Genomic DNA, 9,303 nt, shown 5'->3' with positions numbered 1-9,303 from the left:
GAGAGAAGTTGTGCATCATGCAGCCTATTTCGCACAGTTTGAGTCGTAACACGACGTCCTGTGCCTGCACGAAAAGCATTATTCAACATGGTGGCGTTGCCGTCAGGGTTCCTCCGAGCCATAATCGGTAGGTAGCGGTCACCCACTGCAGTAGTAGCCCTTGGGCGGCGTGAGTGAGACATGTCATCGACAGTTTCTGTCTCTTTGTATCTCCTACATGTCCAAACAACATTTCTTGGGTTCACTCCGAGATGCCTGGTCACTTCCCTTGTTGAGAGCCCTTACTGACACAAAGTAACAATGCGGACGCGATTGCAGGTCGGTATTCACAGTCTAGGCATGGTTGAACTACAGACAACACGAGCCGTATATCTCCTTCCTGGTGGAATGACTGAAACTGAACGGCTGTCGAACCCCTCCGTCTAATAGGCGCTGATGATGCATGGTTGTTTACATCTTTGGGCGGGTTTAGTGACATCTCTGAACAGTCAAAGGAACTGTGCCTGTGATACAATATCCACAGTCAACGTCTACCTTCAGGAGTTCTGGGAACCAGGGTGATGCAGAACTTTTTTTCATGTGTGTATTGCGTGACTTATGAAAGTTCGCTGAGTGTCTCATATTTCAGAAACAGCAGTCAGATCGCGTCGTTGCTCATGTATGGCTGAAATTTTATACAAACATAATGGGGATATTTTCAAGACAATGTCAGAGCCGTAAGTGTTATGCGCTCTTAGGTAAAACTGGGTAAGAGGACAAGCTTTCAACATGAGACAATTATTGTTGAATCCACCCGGAGCTAATATGTTCGAGTTAGCTGACAAAGTGTTGTGCACACAATACCTGAAGATATTTTTCGTATAGATTTGCTGTTGGAAACGGTCCTTCTTGAGCAAAACACAATTTTTTTTTCTTTCTGTTTCCGAGACACGTTTCTCTGAAGTTCCAGCATCATCAGTGGTTTTTTTAACTTCCTATGAAATAATTAAAAAAAAATTTCATATATATATACACAGGGTGAGTCACCTAACATTACCGCTGGATATATTTCGTAAACCACATCAAATACTGACGAATCGATTCCACATACCGAACGTGAGGAGAGGGGCTAGTGTAATTGGTTAATACAAACCATAAAAAAATGCACGGGAGTATGTTTTTAACACAAACCTACGTTTTTTTTAAATGGAACCCCGTTAGTTTTGTTAGCACATCTGAACATATAAACAAATACGTAATCAGTGCCGTTTGTTGCATTGTAAAATGTTAATTCCATCCGGAGATATTGTAACCTAAATTTGACGCTTGAGTAGCACTCCTCCGCTGTTCGATCGTGTGTATCGGAGAGCACCGAATTACGTAGGGATCCAAAGGGAACGGTGATGGACCTTAGGTACAGAAGAGACTGGAACAGCACATTACGTCCATATGCTAACACCTTTTATTGATCTTTTTCACTGACGCACATGTAAATTACCATGAGGGGTGAGGTACACGTACACACGTGGTTTCCGTTTTCAATTACGGAGTGGAATAGAGTGTGTCCCGACATGTCAGGCCAATAGATGTTCAATGTGGTGGCCATCATTTGCTGCACACAGTTGCAATCTCTGGCGTAATGAATGTCGTACACGCCGCAGTACATCTGGTGTAATGTTGCCGCAGGCTGCCACAATACGTTGTTTCATATCCTCTGGGGTTGTAGGCACATCACGGTACGCATTCTCCTTTAACGTACCCCACAGAAAGAAGTCCAGAGGTGTAAGATCAGGAGAACGGGCTGGCCAATTTATGCGTCCTCCACGTCCTATGAAACGCCCGTCGAACATCCTGTCATGGGTCAGCCTAGTGTTAATTGCGGAATGTGCAGGTGCACCATCATGCTGATACCACATACGTCGACGCGTTTCCAGTGGGACATTTTCGAGCAACGTTGGCAGATCATTCTGTAGAAACGCGATGTATGTTGCAGCTGTTTAGTCCGCTGCAATGAAGTGAGGACCAATGAGGTGGTCGCCTATGATTCCGCACCATACATTTACAGTCCACGGTCGCTGTCGCTCTACCTGTCTGAGCCAGCGAGGATTGTCCACGGACCAGTAATACATGTTCCGTAGATTCACTGCCCCGTGGTTTGTGAAACCCGCTTCATCGGTAAACAGGTAGAACTGCAACGCATTCTCTGTTAATGCCCATTGACAGAATTGCTCTCGATGATTAAAGTCATCACCATGTAATTGCTGATGTAGCGACACATGAAACGGGTGAAAGCGGTGACGATGCAGTATGCGCATGGCACTACTTTGACTCAGTCTACCGGCTCTCGCAATGTCACGTGTACTCATGTGTGGGTTCATGGCAACAGCAGCTAACACACCAACTGCACCCACTTCTCCTGTGACGGGCCTGTTACGGACCCGTTTGCATGCTACGACCATACCTGTTGCATACAGTTGGCCGTAGATGTTTTGCAATGTGCGGCACGTTGGATGCTCTCTGTCCGGGTACCGTTCTGCATACACCCTGCAGGCTTCCGCTGCATTTCGTCGACAATCGCCATAGATGAGTATCATCTCCGCCTTTTCAGAGTTCGAATACACCATGGTCACAGTGCCTACAACACTACACTATCACAGACGTCTGGTAACACGGTGTACTACAGTTGGTCTGCGTGCGGAAACGAATGCAGAATAACAATAGCAGCAAGCGCTACATGAGGACACTGCGACAGCTAGACCAAACCACAACAGTGCACTACAGCCACACTCGTAAACACGGTCGTCATCGTAAACATGTCCCTGCAGATGCTGCTCGCCGACCGTGGCCCGTGTTTGTTACAACACGCAACTAAACGTCGGAGGTTTCAAGCGTCAACTTTAGGTTAGAATATCTCCGGATGTAATTAACATTTTACAATGCAACAAACGGCACTGATTACGTATTTCAAATTCAAATGGCTCTGAGCACTATGGGACTCAACATCTTAGGTCATAAGTCCCCTAGAACTTAGAACTACTTAAACCTAACTAACCTAAGGACATCACACACACCCATGCCCGAGGCAGGATTCGAAGCTGCGACCGTAGCAGTCCCGCGGTTCCGGACTGCAGCGCCAGAACCGCTAGACCACCGCGGCCTGCGATTACGTATTTGTTTATATGTTCAGATGTGCTAACAAAACTAACGTGGTTCCATTTAAAAAACGTAGGTTTGTGTTAAAAAACATACTTCCGTGCATATTTGTATGGTTTGTATTAAACAATTACACTAGCCCCTCTCCTCACGTACGGTCTGTGGAATCGGTTCTTCATTATTTGATGTGGTTTACGAAATATATCCAGCGGTAAAGTTAGGTGACTCACCCTATATATATATATATATATATATATATATATATATATATATATATATATATATATATACATATATATATATACAGGGTTATTACAAATGACTGAAGCGATTTCACAGCTCTACAATAACTTTATTATTTGAGATATTTTCACAATGCTTTGCACACACATACAAAAACTCAAAAAGTTTTTTTAGGCATTCACAAATGATCGATATGTGGCCCTTTAGTGATTCAGCAGACATCAAGCCGATAATCAAGTTCCTCCCACACTCGGCGCAGCATGTTCCCATCAATGAGTTCGAAAGCATCGTCGATGCGAGCTCGCAGTTCTGGCACGTTTCTTGGTAGAGGAGGTTTAAACACTGAATCTTTCACATACCCTACCGAAAGAAATCGCATGGGGTTAAGTCGGGAGAGCGTGGAGGCCATGACATGAATTGCTGATCATGATCTCCACCACGACCGATCCATCGGTTTTCCAATCTCCTGTTTAAGAAATGCCGAACATCATGATGGAAGTGCGGTGGAGCACCATCCTGTTGAAAGATGAAGTCGGCGCTGTCGGTCTCCAGTTGTGGCATGAGCCAATTTTCCAGCATGTCCAGATTCACGTGTCCTGTAACGTTTTTTTCGCAGAAGAAAAAGGGGCCGTAAACTTTAAACCGTGAGATTGAACAAAACACGTTAACTTTTGGTGAATTGCGAATTTGCTGCACGAATGCGTGAGGATTCTCTACTGCCCAGATTCGCACATTGTGTCTGTTCACTTCACCATTAAGAAAAAATGTTGCTTCATCACTGAAAACAAGTTTCGCACTGAACGCATCCTCTTCCATGAGCTGTTGCAACCGCGCCGAAATTTCAAAGCGTTTGTCATCGGGTGTCAGGGCTTGTAGCAATTGTAAACGGTAAGGCTTCTGCTTTAGCCTTTTCCGTAAGATTTTCCTAACCGTCGGCTGTGGTACGTTTAGCTCCCTGCTTGCTTTATTCGTCGACTTCCGCGGGCTACGCGTGAAACTTGCCCGCACGCGTTCAACCGTTTCTTCGCTCACTGCAGGCCGACCCGTTGATTTCCCCTTACAGAGGCATCCAGAAGCTTTAAACTGCGCATAGCATCGCCGAATGGAGTTAGCAGTAGGTGGATGTTTGTTGAACTTCGTCCTCAAGTGTCGTTGCACTGTTATGACTGACTGATGTGAGTGCATTTCAAGCACGACATACGCTTTCTCGGCTCCTGTCGCCATTTTGTCTCACTGCGCTCTCGAGCGCTCTGCCGGCAGAAACCTGAAGTGCGGCTTCAGCCGAACAAAACTTTATGAGTTTTGCTGCGTATCTGTAGTGTGTCGTGACCATATGCCAATGAATGGAGCTACAGTGAATTTATGAAATCGCTTCAATCATTTGTAATAGCCCTGTATATATATATATACAAGGTGGTCCATTTGAAACGTCCCCTTAGAACAATTTATACATGACTGTGCTTAAACTGACACACAATGTTTTCATCGCAACGCAATCTGACTTTCAAAAATCCCTGCAAAAGAATGGCCCTGACTAACATTAATCTATACTTTTCACAAATCACTTACCTCACCAAAAATCTTCGTTACTCGAACTACTGCAATACAGCGAGCGCCACTACAGCCAGCTAAATAAAAGATTCAAACTACGGAAGGCACTAACTACTGATAGGGATAGTTAGCAAATGAAAGATTTTAATAGAGAACAAACACTGTATTTACCTTAATAATCATAATATATATAGCAGTTGAATTTCAAAACTTCCTGTTTTGGTCACGATTTACGTTGTGAGAATAGCCTTGTCGTGTCCAGTTATTATATCTTTCATCACGGAATTGCGACGGATGTGACCTGTAGTAGTTGTGTTCCTGTTTTCGGGTTATGCGATTGTCAGTGTCAATTTCTAGTACTTGTAACAGTCCCTGAAAAGCTTCAATGTCATCTTAGCAACGTCCTGCTAAAATAATATGTCATAAATGTTCAGGCAGTTTGATTAAGCAAATGCGGATGAGTTCTGAGGGACTGTCTGGGTTTGAAAGATACTGATTCTTATGCAACATGTCTTCAAAATATTTCATAAGACTGGAAAATTCAGATTGTTCGAAACGTTTCATCATTATGATGCTATGTTTTACTCGGTCTTGTGTAGCTTGAGACCAATACGCTGAGAGGAAGGCATGATAAAATTCTCCTTCACTGTGACAATCGTGAATGACCGATCGCATTCTTACAGCTGGTTCATTCTCCAAGTAGCCACACATAAATTCTAATCTGTGCTCCAATGACCAGTTGGGAGGAAAACAATGAGAGAATTGATGGAGCCACGCTTGTGGATGAATGTCGTTGGCAGAGTTCTTAAACGTTTTGAATTTACGTGTAGTAATGAACAGCTTATAATCACAATCATCATGTCGGCGAGTCGCATGTCGGTCATTGTTACGTCGTTTCGGTGGTTCCATCTCAAAATTCGGTGTACCTCGCCAATTTCTTTCATAATTTCCGAAGTGCCCTGTGTTATTAATTTGTGGCTGTTCCGTATTTCTATGTCCCTCTTCCCGTATTGGAGCGCGAGTGTCCTCTGAAATACGTAATTCTTGTATTACCTGTGTCAGCTGATCTTGTACTTCCCGGATTTCTCTTTGATGTTGCGTATTAATTTGATTCAGATTTTGTTTCAGTTTCCTAATTTGTTCGCTCTCTTCTGTGTCATTAAAGACTATCGGTTTTGCGTCATTCAGATTATCATCTACCTTCGTAGATAAATTATTTAGCCGATCCGAAAGTTCAACTACTTTCTCTGATAATGAACACATTTCCTCAGTGTGTTTTTCTGAACCAAGCTTCAGAGTGTCCATTTGTGTTGAAATCGAATCTACTGTGTCCTTTCAGTTTTCCTGAGTTTTTGCAAGTTGCGTAACCGAATCGGTAGATGCAACTGAGTCAATTTTAGCCCACAAGGTCTCATGATTTTCATGAACAATGGTTTGCAGTTCTTTTATGGCTGCTTCGTGATTCTGTAATGCATTTTCATGCCGCGAAAAAATAGGTTGAAAATGCTCACAAATTTGTGTTTTTACGTCATTACACACTTTCTGACATTTCGATTCAATGTTATGTAACTCAGCAGTTAAATCTTCACGTGTTTGTTCGAGAGTTTGTTCCAATGAGTCTAACTTTTGAAGCTGTTGCTGTGTTTGTCTCTGGTGTTGTTCCATTGTGTCTAACTTTTGAAGATTTTGTTCCATTGTGTCTAACTTTTGAAGCTTTTGCTGTGTTTGTCTCTGATTTTGTTCCATTGTGTCTAACTTTAGAAGATTCTGTCCCATTTGTCTCTGATTTTGTTCCATTTGTTGCATTAATTGCAATAATAATGTATTAGTGTCTGGAATCTGTTTCTCTATGCTTTTTGGCAGTGCATTTTCACCGGCAACATTCACATTTTGACAAGCAGAAAATGTGTCTTGACTCATCTGAGAAAACGGTGAGGACGCAAAACCTGAATCTACAGTATTTGCAAAATTGTGTCCTATCATTTCGGATTCCTGAGGCGCGCTGTTGCCGACCGATCGATCGATAATGCTTCCCTGTTCACTACCTGTTTGACTGTCTACACCATTATTTGCCGCCCGCTCCATTTCCCTATGCACAATTACCAAATTACTACTTCGAATGTCTGTTAATTCACTACCCAGTGGTGCTGATAAGCTACGCTCGTCGTCACTATTATTTCTCAGTTTAGTTTGAAGCCTAGTGTTACGTTTTTCACACGTCATTATTGTCACAATATTTCACACGATAACACAGAAAAGCACAATTTGAAGAGCAAAAATAAGAGAACGCATTAACATAGTACTGAAAATAATATCTAGTTAATTGCAGCTGCGAAATACTTGGTGCAAATCTACATGCATGCCACAACTGTTTTACTGTACAACAATGAAAGGCTGCAACTACAAAGGAGATTCTCTCTACAATTACGCGCTAGCAATAAACAAAATCTACACTTATTACACAAACTACAAGAAAAAATCAGAAGATTCCAGTGAGGTATCCTAGGCTAAGGGTCGACATATGAAACGTCCCCTTAGAACAATTGTACAAGACTATGCTTAAACTGACACACAATGTTTTTAGCGCAACGCAATCTGACTTTCAAAAATCCTTGCAAAAGGATGGCCCTGACTAACATTAATCTATACTTTTCACAAAACACTTACCTCACCAAAAATCTTCGTTACTCGAACTACTGCAATACAGCGAGCGCCACTACAGCCAGCTAAACAAAAGATTCAAACTACAGAAGGCACTAACTACTGATAGGGATAGTTAGCAAATGAAAGATTTTAATAGAGAACAAACACTGTATTTACCTTAATAATCATAATATATATAGCAGTTCAATTTCAAAACTTCCACCATCTCTCTCCCGACATTCACCACTGCTGGCGGCTCACCTCCAACTGTGCAACGCTACGCGCTGTTCACATCCAGCTGCCGCTGCCCAACACTACAATGGTAGACAACAATACAAACTAGCCACATACTGCACACAGCACAGCCAGTGATTTTCATACAGAGCGCTACGTGGCATTACCAATATAAAAATCTAAACAGCCTACTTACACATTGATCGTGACCGGGCCAAATCTCTCAATAAATAAGCGTCAAACGAAAAAACTACAAAGAACGAAACTTGTTTAGGTTGAAGGGGGAAACCAGATGGCGCTATAGTTGGCCCGCTAGATGGCGCTGCCATAGGTCAAACGGATATCAACTGCGTTTTTTTAAAAATAGGAACCCCCATTTTTTAGTACGTATTCGTGTAGTACGTAAAGAAATATGAATGTTTTAGTTGAACCACTTTTTTCGCTTTGTGATAGAAGACGCTGTAATAGTCACAAACGTATAAGTACATGGTATCACGTAACATTACGCCAGTGCGGACGGTATTTGCTTCGTGATACATTACCCATGTTACAATCGACCGTTTACCAATTGCGGAAAAGGTCGATATCGTGTTGATGTATGGGTATTGTGATCAAAATGCCCAACGGGCGTGTGCTATGTATGCTGCTCGGCGTCCTGAACGACATCATCCAAGTGTCTTGACCGCTCGCCGGGTAGTTACGTTATTTAAGGACGTTCATCGGATCTGACGTCCCCGGATTTCTTTCTGTGGGGAAAGTTGAAGGATATTTGCTGTCGTGATCCACCGACAACGCCTGACAACATTCGTCAGCGCATTGTCAATGCCAGTGCGAACATTATGGAAGGCGAACTACTCGCTGTTGAGAGGAATGTCGTTACACGTATTGCCAAATGCATTGAGGTTGACGGACATCATTTTGAGCATTTATTGCATTAATGTGGTATTTACAGGTAATCACGCTGCAACAGCATGCGTTCTCAGAAATGATAAGTTCACAAAGGTACATGTATCACATTGGGACAACCGAAATAAAATGATCAAACGTACCTACGTTCTGTATTTTAATTTAAAAAACCTACCTGTTACCAACTGTTCGTCTAAAATTGTGAGCCATATGTTTGTGACTATAGCAGCTAAAAAAAACCATAGCGCCATCTGGTTTCCCCCTTCAAGCTAGACGAGTGTCGTTCTTTGTAGTTTTTTCGTTTGATGCTTATTTCGTGAGGTATTTGGCCTGGTCACTATCAATGGACCACCATACACACACACAGATATATATATATATATGAATTTTGCCAACTATGGACCGCATACAACTTAAGACTTATGGTGTTTCTTTTTCTACCTTTCTTCCCAGTACTACTTCTCGCCAACTGCTCGTCTCTGCTCATCTGTCCACACTCTATTGGCTCGATGTTTTGGCTCATATTCTTCATAGTTTGCATTTTCTATAAGTAGCCTAAAGTGATTCCTGGCACGTATTATTTCTTCTGTCCAT

Source organism: Schistocerca cancellata, chromosome 8, assembly GCF_023864275.1.
Source record: "Schistocerca cancellata isolate TAMUIC-IGC-003103 chromosome 8, iqSchCanc2.1, whole genome shotgun sequence".
Taxonomy (NCBI): Eukaryota; Metazoa; Arthropoda; class Insecta; order Orthoptera; family Acrididae; genus Schistocerca; species Schistocerca cancellata.
Note: the sequence above shows the minus strand (reverse complement) of the source record.